This window comes from Marmota flaviventris, chromosome 9, assembly GCF_047511675.1.
Source record: "Marmota flaviventris isolate mMarFla1 chromosome 9, mMarFla1.hap1, whole genome shotgun sequence".
Lineage (NCBI taxonomy): Eukaryota > Metazoa > Chordata > Mammalia > Rodentia > Sciuridae > Marmota > Marmota flaviventris.
In genome coordinates this window covers 129,842,557-129,858,445 of record NC_092506.1, presented here as the reverse complement: position 1 = coordinate 129,858,445, position 15,889 = coordinate 129,842,557, and the positions used below count along the sequence as shown (strand labels likewise).

The following is a 15,889-nucleotide window of genomic DNA, read 5'->3' as shown; positions in this document are numbered from 1 at the left end:
TGGAGATTTAATTTTGATAATTATTCCACCTGTCAATCTCCAGCATCTGGTAAGACACTGGGCTGCAGGAACACACCTGCCACATAGTATTTTATGCAGATTCTGAGGATGCCCTTTGAGCATAAGGAAGGCAGCAAAGAGTCTCTGCCACTGACATGTTCCCCATCTGGTTGGCCAGTAGGACCGAGGAAATAGTGGCCCAGTGGAGGAGTTAAGCCTGCAGACTCCAGAGACTGCCCAGAGTCCCAATCTGCTAGCTCCTGTTTTCAACACAGTCAGTCTTATGGTTCCAATAGTCTTTCTCCACCAGCCTCCCTTGCTAGGCCAATTCTCAGAAGTAGGGCTACTTGGGATCCTCAGTTTCTGCAAAGCAGAACAACATGTGACTCTGAAGTGTGAGACTACAGATGGCAAAAATGGAGGACTCAGGAGATAAGAAGTGAAAAGCCCACCCTCCCTGATGACACAGGACAATTTTGGACAATTCCCACAAAATGCTCTTGATTGGAAAGGGCTTCAGATCATGAACATTGAATCTGAGAGAAGTGAACGATTTTTTGAGTCACAGGGAATATTATCCAATCCAGGCATGAATAAAGGCTAGAATCTCAGGTATTTGAGTGCTGTTTTTTTTTTTTTTTTTTTTTTTTTTTTTTTTTTTTTTTTTTTTTTAATCAGAGAAATGTACCCCAGAGTCTCAGGCTGCTGTTATTTTAAGGCAAGGTTGTTTCCCATAAGTGGGAACTAACCCAACCAACAGAACATTTTCATTTAAACTTACATATAAAGTAATTTGAGTTTATGGATTATATATGCTTGTATATTATTCAGGATTTAATATGAAATAATGACAATAATTATCAAATTTTATATATTTATTTTTTGATCTCTGTTCTTTTTAGGTGAAAGGTTGAACTTTTAACTGGGAAGAAAGCCCCTAAAGAAAAAGTGCCCAATAAAAACAACACATAAGGGACTGCGATTGTGGCTGAGCAGCAGAGTGCTCACCTCCCATGTGCAAGATCCTGGGTTCGATCCTCAGTACTACATAAAAATAAATAAGTGAAATAAAGGTATTGTGTCCAGCTACAGCTAAAAAAAAAAAAAAAAAAAAAAAAAAAAAAAGGTAAAGGTGAGAAACCAGCCTCTACCTCAGAGCAAAGACTGTCCAAAAAGGGGGCATGACTCTTATCCTTGGAAAGACACACCCAAGCACTCCTAGGCTCATACCCACACTGCTCAGTTGTTTATCTACAAATAACAGGAAAGATCTGCTGTGCCTGGTGTCCCTGACTCAGTCAGGCTAGGTGAGGATCCATAGAAACCCCCTAGCAGCCACCAATCAGCATGAGACAGGGAAAATTCCTGTGATTCCAAATGACACTTCCAGTAGTTTATGGTGGTTGATAACATTTTGGGAAACCATATAGGGCAGAATATACTCCCCTCATGGCCTAAGCCAATCTGTTCAAATGAATCCCCATTTTGTACTAACCAATCATGCTTACCCAACTTGTTCCCACCAGTGAATGTGCTAATCATGTTTTAGAATTGTTTATTATTTTCCCAAGGTGTGTGATGATTTGCTAAGAGATGTTATGATGTATGTGGGGTACCTGCCTTCCCCAAAGTGTTATAAAACTGCTGAAAACCCAGGGCTCAGGTCCTCTAAGCCACCAGTTGCTGTGTGTGTGGAGGACTGACCTAGATTGCAATAAAAACCTCTTTGGTTCTTACATTGATCTTGGTCTCTGGTGGTCTTTTGGGGGTCCCGTATTTGAGCATAACAATCTCTCCTGAAACCCATGGGAAAAGAATTCAGCACTCCAGTTCTCTAGGACTGTAGGTTTATAGCACAAAAAGTTACAAAAGGGGGGTGACTTGAGAACTTACACGAACAACAGGATTTTCACAAGCATAATACAAAGACACTTAGTAGGATTATGGTCTAAATGGTTTAGCACTTAGGGAGCAAATTTAGATCACAACATCAGAATTTATGATGCACCACTAAAGTTTCAGAGTGAGTTGTTATTTGGTCAGGGAAAGCCAGAATTTATGAGTCATCACTAAAGTTTCAGGGAGAGTTGTTATCTCATCAGGGAAAACCAGACATGGGTGAGTTCAAGGCACTGGTAGGGATTTCAAGCAAGTTTACAAATCACAGTAATTTATAATGAAGAAGAAATTAACTTTTCATGCTTTTATGATGAGATGGCTCCAAATCTTAAAAGGAAATTAGGCTGGATTTTTTACTTGCTATGGCTATAACTTTTAAAATATATGTTGCATACTTTAACAAGTATGAGAATTAAATTATTAATATTAATTACTACTAATTTTTTAAAAGACTGAATAAAATAGGAAATTAGATATTTGTTATTAAATGCATAACAATTTTGATTAATATATTGATAATATAAACATGGAAAATTTTGACAATGATAAAAAGACATTTAATATAAGGGATTCAATATTATAAGTCCCTCATGTTCAGTGTGTCAGTCCTTCGATAATTTTTTTCATTTTTTTAGGTCATTTTGAATTACACTTCTGCAAATGTTTGTTAAGTATACAATTTTAAGATTTTGTAATTTGTAAAGTAGAAAAATGGCAGATTTGAGCTCCTGTCAGGATTTTAAAACTTATAAGACATGTAGGGCATCTTAACACTTTTTTTTTTCATATTTGCACACAGTCCAATTCTAGAGAAGAATGAGTTGGAGACATAGTCTACTGTTCTGAGCAAAAGAGAAATTGCCTTAGGATATTTCTAAAACTTTTAACTTTTCTAACATTTCAGAATTTTTGGTGATTTGAAAAAAAATATTTATTTTAAGAAATGAATTGTTTGAAATTAATTATTTATCTTTCCTGCATTATTTTTCACTTTCATTGATTTTTTTAGAAGAACTAACAGAACAGAATTCCAAAAGTGTTCCATGTAAATTTAAAGGTATGTTTCTAATAATCAATCTAAAAAGCAGAAGCAAAACATCATCTAGTTTGGTGGTTCTGCCTCAAACTAGATAGTTACTTATTTATTTCTGCTATTATTCACTAGGTTCCTAAGGTTGCAGAAATCACCAACCAACACAGAGAAATGTCTTTTTAGTGTGTTTCTCACAACCAATTCAAGCTAAAATACATTAGTATCACAGTAGTTTCATACCAAAGTGTGTTTCTAAATAATAAAAATATGTATACATAAATGCTGGTAGCAGGCCCGCCCTGGCCCCTGGGGACTCAACCCCCAGTTCTTTGTTATGCATGTCAATGTGGCCAGCTTACAAGGTTCCCTGTTTATCTGCCTCGCACATATGTGTCTCTGGGGAACATCTTGACCTGTTGGAGCCTCCCGATAGGGGATAGTGACGTAACCCAAGGACGCAGTTATTACTCTTCCCTCCTCACTTTTGAGTGATTTCCCGCAGCTGTTAAAAAGATATATAAGGGGAACAAATTTGGCAATAAAGCGCGCACATGCTCCCTCCTGGATGAAGAACCTTGGTGTCCTGTGTATTTTTTAACCCCGCCGTCCCTCGCCAGACTCGGCTCCATTAGCCGGACGCAGCACATAAACATATAAATAAATATAAAATAAAATATAATATTAGATAGATTTTTTTTTTCCTGGATAATCATTTTGTACATATTTCCCTTTAGACACAGTTCTGGGAACAAAGTGTCACAAATAAGACATAAATCCTACATTGCTACACAGAGTAATTAAAGCACATACTAAGAGCTTGGTATAAAACTTGGCATAGAGACATAAATAAATAGAGAACATTATAGATAATTACACCTAAGTGCTAAGGAGCAAATTCATAGTCTTTAAGTATATGAAGAGACAAGTTATCATAGCAAATTTTATAACTCAGTTGCTGCTAATATAGAGAGATAGAGATATTTATAAAGAGATGGTTTTATGCAGATTTTTGGTTTAAAAAGGGAAAGATCAGATAATGCAGGTGATTTAAACATGAGCAATAATATTTTTCTGCATTCAGTACCCTTTATGCAGATATGTGAATTATAATTAATTCCAACCAGTAAAATGCAGAAATAGTGTAAAGATTATTCACTAGGAGTAAAATTACTTAAAAAGAGAACCAAAACTTCCATTCCTGTCCAAATGTTTATTCCTGACAAAAAGACTGATTTTTTGAACCATTTCTGTAGATATGATTTTTTGTAATAAATATTTTGGTGATTTTTTCACATATCACTTAATATATTTATGCTTCACATTTTCTCTTTTGTCCTATTTTACTACCTATATACTGAAAGAAAAAAATTTCTAAATCCTAAACTCCCTTGATATTTGAGATATCTTTTAATTTTTAAGCTTATATCATTTCTATAATGAATACTGTGCTTTCAGTAAAGAATGACTATTTGTATGCACCTGGCTCATTTACAGGAGTTTTGTTGTGTTCTTTGGTTTTATTTACAGTGAAGTTTAAAAAAAAAGGGTTAATGTTAAACCAAAACACAAAGAAAAGAACACCAACTCAAATTTTAAATCAAATTAAATCAAGATAGTATTGTGTGCACAAAAGCTGGCTAGGACTGTCTCTTACAAGATTCTATGCTAGAGATTATCCCCCTGATCTTCAGAAAAAGTTTTTACAGCACAAAAAGTTACAAAGGATGTGGGTGTCTAAGGTACGTACAGGTAACAAGATTTTGACAATCATAGTACAAAGGCAAATAGCAGGTTAAGGATCTACATGGCTAACATTTCAAGGTAGAAAATAAATTCAGCTCCAGACATTAGAATTTATGAGCTGCCACTGAGATTTAGATAGAATTGTTATTGGTCAGTGGAAGCCAGAATTTATGAGGCACCAGTAAGGTTTTAGAGAGGGTTGTTATCTGGTAAGGGATAGCCAGGCATAGGTGAATTCAAAACAAAGGTAGAAATTGCAAGCAAGTTTAAAACATCAAAATATTGTCAGGCCAAAGAGAAATTTTAGTTTTCTTGCACAAAACAGAAATAAACTTTTTACCTCTAAAAGCTCTATGAGAAGATTTTATTTTATTATTATTATTATTTATTTTTTTTTTTTTTTTGCATTTTCTCCTATCTAATGGCTTCTGGCATTCCTTTGTTTGTAACCCTAAATGCTTCTCTTCTGTTTTTATGGGGCTTCCAAAACAAAAAAAAATATATAGATAAGCCCTTCTCATAGGGAAGATGTTTCTAATATAGCAAGTAACTACTCTTTAACCCACAGGGTCTGACAAACATATTATAGGATATGAAAGACCCTCCAATATGCTTGTTCTTCCAACCATTGTTTGCAAAGATTGACAAAAGTCAATTCATTGCACAGAATGAGTGAGGTGAGTCTCTGCTCTGCAGTCCAAAACAGGAGGTAAAAGGGCCCCCAAAGTGAGTTTAAGACATGACCTACCTGACATAATCCTAAAAACAAAAGAAAACATAAATTCAGAGAGAGCCATACCCACATAATCTCATTTGACAGAATCAAATTCATAAGAGGAACAGAGGACATAGGCAAATCTAAAGGGATTTGACTATACTTTCTTTTTCTAAATTGCTATTAATGTCTCCCACAATTATAGAGTTCTGGATCTCCTCAGTTACTACTTTATCATTACCTTCAACCTACAATGCATGAGGCACACTGAATTTACCCTCATACTCATGTACTTATCAGTTATTTTTTCTATAGAAATGCATATGTATATGAATATATTTTTCCCACATTTCCAAGATTCTACCATGAAAATTTCTGTGATATCACTTCCCTGAAATGCATTTTCATTATTTCATGTCAGTTTATCTAAGGATTCCATATCATGTCTTGCAAAAGATGAGACAACTCTAAGGCCATTCTTATTTGACTATTTATAAACTATAATTAAAGGTCCACCTCAGTACCTTCATAGAACTTAAGTCTCATTCACCTTTCTCATTCATAGTGCTTTATTTTTTAAGTAGGTAGCAGAAATTTTATTTTGAAGAAGAGCAAGTGATTTAAAGCCATTCAGTGTACTTTAGAGGATCTCAAAAACCTATGCTTGTGGTTCTTAAACAGCCTTACCACTGAAAGATCTGGATTACACTCCAGGTTGGACACTGATACTATGCTTCCATGGGAAATGGTTTCTTGGTTGTGAATATTGTCTTTCCCTTTCCCCTATAGTCTTAGAAATGTGTAGATTGTGTGAACTTTTAGAATCACTACTTTCAAAACAGTTAGCATGGACCCATTTGATAATAGAAGACATCTATATTCTGAAAAAAAAATACCCTTCACCAAACCCTAAAGAAGTGATAAAATAATCTCTGGAAAAAATAACAATCATCCATTAGATGATTTTTAAAAAATACTAAGAATAATTTTAGTTAGTAATACATTACTGTACTAGGAAAAGTGATATAAATGCAATTTTAATTTTTAAAGTTGTTTCTGATTACTACAAAGAGATTATAAAAAGCTGGGTACATGGGCTAGAGTTGTGTCTGAGAAGTAGACTACTTTGCTAGAATGTGCAAAGCACTGAGTTTGATTCTCAGAAAAACATATAAAGAGTTTTTGTTTTATTTTTTAAATACAAGATAGTGGAATGCATCACAATTCTTATTACACATATAGAACAATTTTTCATACCTCTGTTTGTATATAGACTATGTTCATATGAATTCCTGTCTTCATATATGTACTTTATCTTTTTTAAAGAGAGAGAGAGAGAGAGAGAGAGAGAGAGAGAGAGAAATTTAATATTTTTCTTTTTTAGTGTTCATCGGACACAACATTTTTGTTTGTATGTGGTGCTGAGGATCGAACCCCGGCAGCACGCATGCCAGGTGAGTGCACTACCACATAAGCCACATCCCCATCCCCATATATGTACTTTAGATAAAAATGTCTATCACATTCCACAATCCTTGCTAATCTTTACACAACACTCCTACACGGGCTACTTCACATAAACTTGCCTCAGGGATTTAATGCATTAAACAAATAGATTTTATTCAGCGTATGCAGTGCTGTTGGAATGGCTATTATAAAAATCTAAAATTGTCATGTATGGTGGCATATGCCTGAAATTCTAGAATCTATGGAAAATGACACAGGAAAATTGTTAGTACAAAGACAGCCTCAGTAACATAACAAGGCTACAATCAACTTAATGAGAGCCTGTCTCAAAATATAACATGAAAAAGAATGTGGATGTATCTCAGTGGTATGCACCTCTGGGTTCAATACTCAGCACCAAACCATACAAAACCAAGCAAATATCTCATAATTAATAGGGATTCCAGGGTACACAAATATGTAAAAATATTGGTGACAATATAAATTTAATAAATATATTTGTATAAAAGTGTTAAGGTTCTTTAAAAGCCCAAAATAAAAATGCCACATAATCCACTAGTAATAATTTGGGGTAGCAGTGCAAAATCATACATGCCTGTAATCCCAGTGGCTTAAGAGAATAAGAGGTAGAAAACTAGGGATTCATTCTCAAGTTAAAGTCCAGACTCAAGAACTTGGCAAGGTCCTAAGAAAATCAGTAAAACCCTCTCTCAAAAATAAATAAATAAATAAAAGTGTTGGAGACTGGGTATGTAGCATACTGGTAAAGTGCTCTGGAGTTAATCTCCAGTATTTAAATAAATAAAAATATATAAAAAATAATTTTCAGTAAAAAAAAAAATGCCATACAATCTAGTAATAATAACTCTGGGTATATATGTAAAAAATTAGGAATCCTTTTGCTAAATATATTGCCACACATCTATTTTTATTGTACCTTTATTCCCAGTATCTAATAAAAAGAAAACAAATAAAGTATCTTTTAGATAGAAAGTATATCAGAAAATGTCTTCCCGCTACAAAGCATCCAATTAGTCCATCCCTTCAGAAGCTACACACTTAAAATTCAAACTGGTCCCTAGAAGGCAAGACTCAGAGAGTGGTGTTTTATAAATACTCCAAAAAATTTGGAATCTCTGGGAACCTTGTTTCAGATATTCTAAAACTCAGAACTAGGTCCTATGGGAGGTCAGAATGAGAACACAAGACATAATAAATTATTTAATGGAGAATCTTAACTCAAACACTGACATAACCAAAAGCAGTGTTGGAGATAAAAAAATAGATTCTGTTTCACTGATTTCTGGGTTATGGATTCAAATCAAATATATATTAGAAAAAAAGTTAAGGCTACTGGTAAAAATCTACATAAAACAGGTATTATAAATGTATCAGGGGCTGGGTGTGTTGGTGCAAGCCTGTAATACCAGTTGCTGAAGAGGCTGAGGAAGAATTATCAAAAGTTCAAAGCCAGCCTTAGCAGAAGCGAGGTGCTAAGAAATTCAGTGAGATCCTGTCTCTAAAAAAAAAAAAAAAAAAAAAAAAAAAAAAAAAAAAATCCTGGGGATTTGTCTTAGTAGTCAAGTGTTCCTGAGTTCAATCTCCAATATCCCCCATAAAAAATGTACCAGAGGGCTGGGGCTGGGGCTTAGTGGAGCTCACTTGTCTGGCACATGTGAGGCACTGGAATCAATTCTCAGCTCCACATATAAGTAAATAAAATAGAAGGTCTATCAACAACTTTATATATATAGTATCAAGATATTGACATGGACTTTGATCTAATTTGTGTGTACTTTAGCCCTTAATATTGATGTTGGTTGGGGCTGGGGATGTGGCTCAAGTGGTGGCGTGCTTGCATGGCATGCGTGCGGCCCGGGTTCAATCCTCAGCACCACATACAAACAAAGATGTTGTGTCTGCTGAAAAATAAAAAAAATAAATAAATATTAAAAAAAATTCTCTCTCTCCCCCCCTGTCTCTCTCTCTCAAAAAAAAAAAAAAAAAAAAAAAAAAAAGATTGAAGTTGGCCAGGCATGGTGGTGCATTCCTGTAATATCAGCTGTTTACAAGACTGAGACATAAGGATCATGAATTCAAAACCAGTCTCATCAATGGTGAGGCACTAAGCAACTCAGTGAAACCCTGTCTCTAAATAAAATACAAAATAGGGGTAGGGATGTGGCTCAGTGATAGAGTACCCCTGATTTCAATCCCTGGGCTCCCACCCCCCAAAAATTGGGCTGAGTAAATAGCTCAGCTTGTAGAGTGCTTGCCTTCTAAGCATGAGGCCCTGGGGTCAATCCCCAGTACAGAGAGAGAGAGAGAGAGATTGAAATTGCATGTAATTTAAATTCAAGTTAGTCCCACTTTTATTTTTTCCTGCCACACCAGAATAAAAGAGTTTCCTGAAATGTTTGGAATGTTTCTGTGGGTTATTTATTTATTTTTTGTTTACTTATTTTTATGTGGTGCTGAGATCGAACACAGAACCTTGCACGTGCTAGGTGGGTGCTTTATCACTGAGCCACAACCCCAGATTGTCTGACCATAAATAAATAAACAAACAAACAAATTAATAAATACATAAACCCTCAATTGATGACCCATTACAGTTTTTAAAAATCCTTAATTGGGACACATAAACCAAATTTAGGAGAGATTCATTCTTTTTACTGTCACCTAATTTTATTCTGCTTTCTTCTCATGAGAAAATCTCAGAATGATAATTTAAAATCTTTTAAAAATGCCCTCCAGTTCTTGAATAAAAACATTATAAATGATGCATACCTTTGAAATAAACATGGGAAAATAATGATCAATAATGCTGAAAGTTGAGTTTTGAGATGAACCAAAATTTCTCAGTTTGCCAATTGAATCTGGGTGCTTGTCTCATAAATTTTGAAGAAAAAAATCTATTTAAGCAAGAAGAAATAGAACGCCCACCATGTGGTATGAGGAATGATACCAGGAAAAAAACAAACAAACTCATTTTTGTGTACCATCTTAGAAGTTTACAGATAGTTTTGGGCAGAACATGGAGCATAATGCATTTAGAATAGGCTTTGGAAAAGGCATCCTGACTGCCATATGGGTTCACTTTCATTCTTTCTGTGACCCATCCTTTTATCTTCAAATTCAATCAGGAATCACCCCTGGGACAAAGGACTTTGTTGAAGGCTTCAAGGCCTTTTACATTTGAAATAGGCCTTAATGGTGCTCATTAACATCTTTCAGTTAGCCACCAGGTGTGTTTGAGTGAGGCCCATTATCCACATTACATGGTCATTATACTATCTATTCTATTTTATACTTATTTTGTGTGAAAAGAGAACCCTAGATTTGCATATGTGAACAGAGAGCTAGAAAACTAGGGGTTTATTCTGAGACCTATAGAGAGCTAAACTGAAGTTCTGGATTTCAGATTTTTGTTTTGGATTTGAGATACTGCTTCTGCTACATTTAAAAATCTCAGGACTCATGAAGAGAATGAGTTAAAAGCCAGCATCATCAAATTTGTGAGGCCCTAAGAAATTGAAAGGGACCCTGTCTCTAAATAAAAATATTAAAAAAGGGGTGGGAATGTGAATCTGTGGATGAACACCTCTGGGTTGAATTTCTGGTACAAAAAAAAAAAAAAAAACACACACACAATAATAATAATAAACAAACAAACAAACAAACCCTCATGAGTAACAAGCCCTAAAATTAACAGCTTCTCTCATGCATGAATACAATAAATGGATTTGGAGTTCTCTCTTGATAATTATCTCAGTCTTCACCATGCAATCTGGAGACATGCTGGACTCATGGCACATGGAATCCCACAAAGGGTTTTAGAAAGAAGCTGAAAACACCATACAATTATGGAACAAAATGCCCAGGTTTTCAACTGCTGATCTAAGCCTCACTAGACTAGTCAGAGGGAGGTGAAGGCTAAGATACCACAGAGACCCTCTGGCCACAAGACTCTGGAAAGACCAGGAGGAGTCCCTAGCCATGACTGCCAGTTTCCACCATTGCCAATCCTGTCAGCTTTAAGCCACCTTCCTAAGCAGTCTCAATATAACAAGGCACACTTACCATTTCCTGGCTCTCAAGGTTCTCAGTGTTCTCCCTGTGGTTTGTTTTCAGATTCTGCATAGAACAGACACCTGGGCTCCGGATCCAGGACAGAAGCCTACAAAAAGATTGAAAAAATGGCCGGTTCCAGACACCAAGGGAACAGAAGATTTTGGAAGCCCTCCCCCTCATCACTAGCTGCTAGCGGATTGGACAGTTCTCACCTACGTGACTGATTGGTCAAGGCTTCAGGCACTGTCTCCAACCTGAGCCAAGTGGGCACAGAATCAAAGTCTAAATGACAGGCTGCTCCATTGTCATTGTTAACCAACTAAAGATCAGGGCTGAGAATTTAGCTTAGTCAGTAGAGTGCTTGTTTTGCTGATATAAGGCCATGGATTCAATCCCTGCACTACACGCACACACTCCCCTCTCCCCCCGCAAAAAAAAAAAAGATTAAGTAAAGGACTTTGGGGACTAGGGTTATGGATCAGTGGTAGAGAACTTCCCTAGCATGCATAAGGTACTGGGTTGAATATGAAGCACCGCATTAAAAAGCCACCCAAGAGGGGGATGTGGCTCAAGCGGTAGCACACTCGCCTGGCATGCGGGCGGCCCAGGTTCGATCCTCAGCACCACATACAAACAAAGAAGTTGTGTCCGCCAAAAACTAAAAATAAATATTAAAAAAAAAGCCAAGAAACAAACTACTAATGATACTGTGTCCATCTACAACAAAAAGTATTCAAGAAAAAAAAGACTGTGTATTGGACTTGTGTACCCTCACTACAGAACTCATAAACACTTTTTATAAATAATATATACATATATGTCTTCAGACAATATAAATTTCTCCTGTGATGTCTTTTCAAGTAACTTATATTACAGGTATGCTTCACAACCTGAAATGCTCTTCACCTCACTTCTTCTTCTTCTTCTTCTTCTTCTTCTTCTTCTTCTTCTTCTTCTTCTTCTTCTTATTATTATTATTATTATGATTATTATTATTAGCCTGTTAATTACATTAAACGCCTCTGTATGGGGTTCTTTTAAGGCAAAGTTTTCTTCTAATAATAGGACCTAGCCCAGAGAGAAATGTATTGACACTTATAACTGTTTATAAGGTTAAAGCAATTTGTGAATAAATATGTATATATATTTTTATGAAAATGATATCACAATTACTTTAATATATATATATTTTTAATTTTTCTATTCTTTGTCTCATAAAAAAAACAGTTTGAACTTTAAATTCTTTAGCAATGTTCTTATATCCCTTCCCCCCAAAAAATGACTCACAAGTATAATTCAAATTATTGAGACTCATAAATTTTTGATCTTTTATTTTAACTAGTGAAGTCTAAAGATTTTCTTTTTATTTTCACCTTTAAATGAAGCACACTTTTATAGCTTTCTTGTTGTTTAACTGACCTTTAATATTCTGCAATATTTACCCCCATTCTGATCACTTTGGACTATTGATGTTTTCATGGAGGGGATCTCAAAGTGGCCATGCACAAGGTAGGAAATGGATATAGAAAGATAAGATTGGAGATTGCTGAGTATGTAGATTTTGCTATACAAAATAAGTATTGGTGGATGATATGGGGGTAGGGAGAAAAAGAGCAATGAAAAAAAAGAAGAAAAACTTGAACAGTAGAGGGGTTCACATACTACAATTCTACAGTGATAGCGTGAATATAGAGGGTAGTGTTCTTGGAAGCAGCAATAAAATTTGAGGGAAAGAAAAAGGTAATTTTTTGCACAGTTCCCAAGTGAGAGAGCCAGGTGAATGGGTTCTGTGTTCAACTCTTCCAACCTAGGAGTGGAATTTATAGTTCATAGGGTATGTCTCAGTAAGTAGTAAAACACCATTTCTATGTACCTTTACACTTTTTCATGGCTACAAGCTGACTTTGACAATTCGAGTCACATCACATCTTTGCACTTATTAGGCATTCATTAATTAATTCATTAATTACATTATTTGTTTGTTTTTTATTAATTCACTTTTTCTTTAGTTGTCATTGTTTTTCAATGACTGGTGATTACATAATTGCATAAATATTCTGAATGTTGACTTTTGGTTAAATATTGTTTTATGTGTTTACTCATACATTTACTATTCATTGAAATGTTTTTCCTTTGCCAAGCCTGATTTATATTAGACCTCAATCTTCATTTATGAAGACTAGATAAAATCACAATATTCCAAAAAACTCAAGGATTTATCATCTTTGCCGAATCCTAATCACCTGCTAAAGTTGACCCAGTCTGGGTCAACTAAAAGCTGTGTCAAAACTCCTCTTTTTTCTTATATACACTTTAATAAAGGATTTCTCTCTCACTTTTATATTTTGGAGAGTAGACTAACTTCCCAAGAAGTAGTTAATAATCTAGATGAGTTTTCCAACTAGCTCACTATTACTTTTAAATCATTTACATCCTTGACACTAACAGTGTCACTGATTACTTTTTTTAATTTTTGCAAGATCTCTCTCACACTCTCTCTCACTCTCTCTCTCTCTCATTGAAATTAGATATGCTTTTTTACTAAGAAACACTCTCAGCCTTTAATAAAATATTCTACAAAGAAAAAGGGATTCCCTGATTTTCTTAGAGCCTCACTAAGTTGCTGAGGCTGGCTGACTTTAATCTAATGTTATAGAAGTATGCATTATATATATATATATATATATATATATATATATATATATATAGAGAGAGAGAGAGAGAGAGAGAGAGAGTGTGTGTGTGTGTGTGTGTGTGTGAGAGAGAGAGAGAGAGAGAGAGAGAGAGAGAGAGAGAGAGAGGGTAGTGTTCATTTAACTCTTTCTCTTTGGGACTGTGCCAAAGTTATCTTCTTCTTTCACTTCTACCTTATTTCTGCCTCCAAAGAAACTACCCTTTACCCTCATACTACCATTGATCCACCATTAGACTTTTTAAATCTGAACTCTTGAGCTGGTCATTCTTTCCCTCTTTTCTTCACAGCACTTTTTTCTCTACCTGTACCTATTCCACCAATACTTATTCATGAATACTCACTACTACATATTCTGTCCACCAATGTCACATCCTGATCCATCCCTGTTCTGCTTTTTCATGGATTACTTTGAGATCCCCTCCACCCAGATATCAATAGTCCAGAGTAAGGTCAGGTAAGGGTGTTATATATGCAGGTTTTAAATGTCATTTACATAACAATAAGCCTATTAAAATTGGGATGTATTTTGTCTTAGGTTAAAAAAGAAAATTTACAGACTGCACTGTTATACTCAATTGTTTAAAATTCATTAATCTCAATAATTTGGAAAAAGTAATTCTATAAAAACAGAATAAAGAAAAGAACATAATACATAAAATTGACAATTGATGGAGTAGAAATTGCTGTTATTTCATCATGAAAACTGTATATATATATATATATATATATATATATATATATATATATATATATATGAAATACTCCTCACCAAGCAGCTTAGACCTGTAGAAATTATTGTATGTGTGTACGATGACAGCGTACAAGTATGTGATAGCATAAGACTAGAGCTATACTTGTCAATACAGTAGAAATCTGAGGCCTAGGAGGAAAGATGAGGTGATTAAGAAAAATAAAAATAATAAAGTTTGAGAAAAAAATGGTTTCTGGAGCCCAGAAAGATTTTTGGTTTATTTAGAGTACAAAATACCACATAAGTATTATACTGAAGTTACATCTATTAAATACATCACATGTATAATGGATTTCAAGGAAAATATGTGGAACTTATCACAAACTAAATAAAAATTTACAAAAGCACATAAAATAGCAGGTGTGTAAATAAAACTAATCATTATAAAGACAACTATTTTAACTCAATTTAATATATAATATATTCCTATCAAAATTTTAGCATGTTTTTCTTTAAATACAAGAAGAGAGCTGGACCTGTTGGTGCACAATTGTAATCCCAGTACCTTGAGAGGTGTATTGTGAGCTCAAAGCCAGCATCAGAAAAAGTGAGGCCCTAAGTAACTCAGTGAGATACCGTGTCTAAATGTCATACAAAATATGTTTGGGGATGTGGCTCAATTCCCCTGAGTTTAATATCAAAGTACCAAATAAAAGAAAAGAAGGGACCAAAAAAATTGTCTTAGAAATAAAATGTATGTAAAATACCCCAAAACCTTTAATAAAAAAACAAATAATATAGTTATTGTTATGAGACACATTTAATGTATATTATGAAACTATATTGCAATAATACAGACCAATATATTATAATATAAATCAAATCTGAAATCATATGTAGATCAATAGTATTGTTAAAAGAAATAGAAAGGCATATGTAAAACCAACCATATGAAAAATAACATTAGAAGTGAATGAATGAATCTATCCAACCTAAAGTTAGAATTGGGACATAGAGGCAAAGTTCACTGTTAGAGTGTGTGTGCAGAATGTGCAAGATAGTCAGTTCCAAACTTAGCAACACTATAAAAAGCAAATATTAACAGCGAATGATGTTGAAAATAAAGCAGAATATTAAATGAGACACTCTCCCTCCATCAATAGATAAATTTACGTAAAAAACTATGGTGAGTATCTCTTTGGTAAAATCATGAATGAGTAGAGAGATTTAGATACACTGGATATTAGTCCGGTCTTAAGAAATGTACAATATTTGGGACAAAATTCCCAATTACCATCATCACCTCTAGTGAACAGAAATGTGAGAGAGGGGCTGAGGATGTAGCTCAGTTTTTAGAGTGCTTGCTTTGTATGCACAAGGCCCTGGGTTCAATCTCTAGCACCACAAAAAAAAAAAAAAAAAAGGAAATATGAAAGAAATGATACAAAAAAATGGTGATATGTAGGTGCCATAAAATTTTTCACAAGTGCTTCATCAGCTGTGACCAAGACACAAAAATACCCAAATATCAAAGCTGTCAATTTATCTCAAAACAACATCTGCCAGCATATT

At 34.6% G+C, this 15,889-nt stretch overlaps 1 pseudogene; it reads right to left on the bottom strand.

The window, feature by feature from the left end:
• Window positions 1-15,889, bottom strand: part of LOC139707035 (transcription factor JunD-like) — an 87,731-nt pseudogene that overhangs the window by 54,974 nt on the left and 16,868 nt on the right.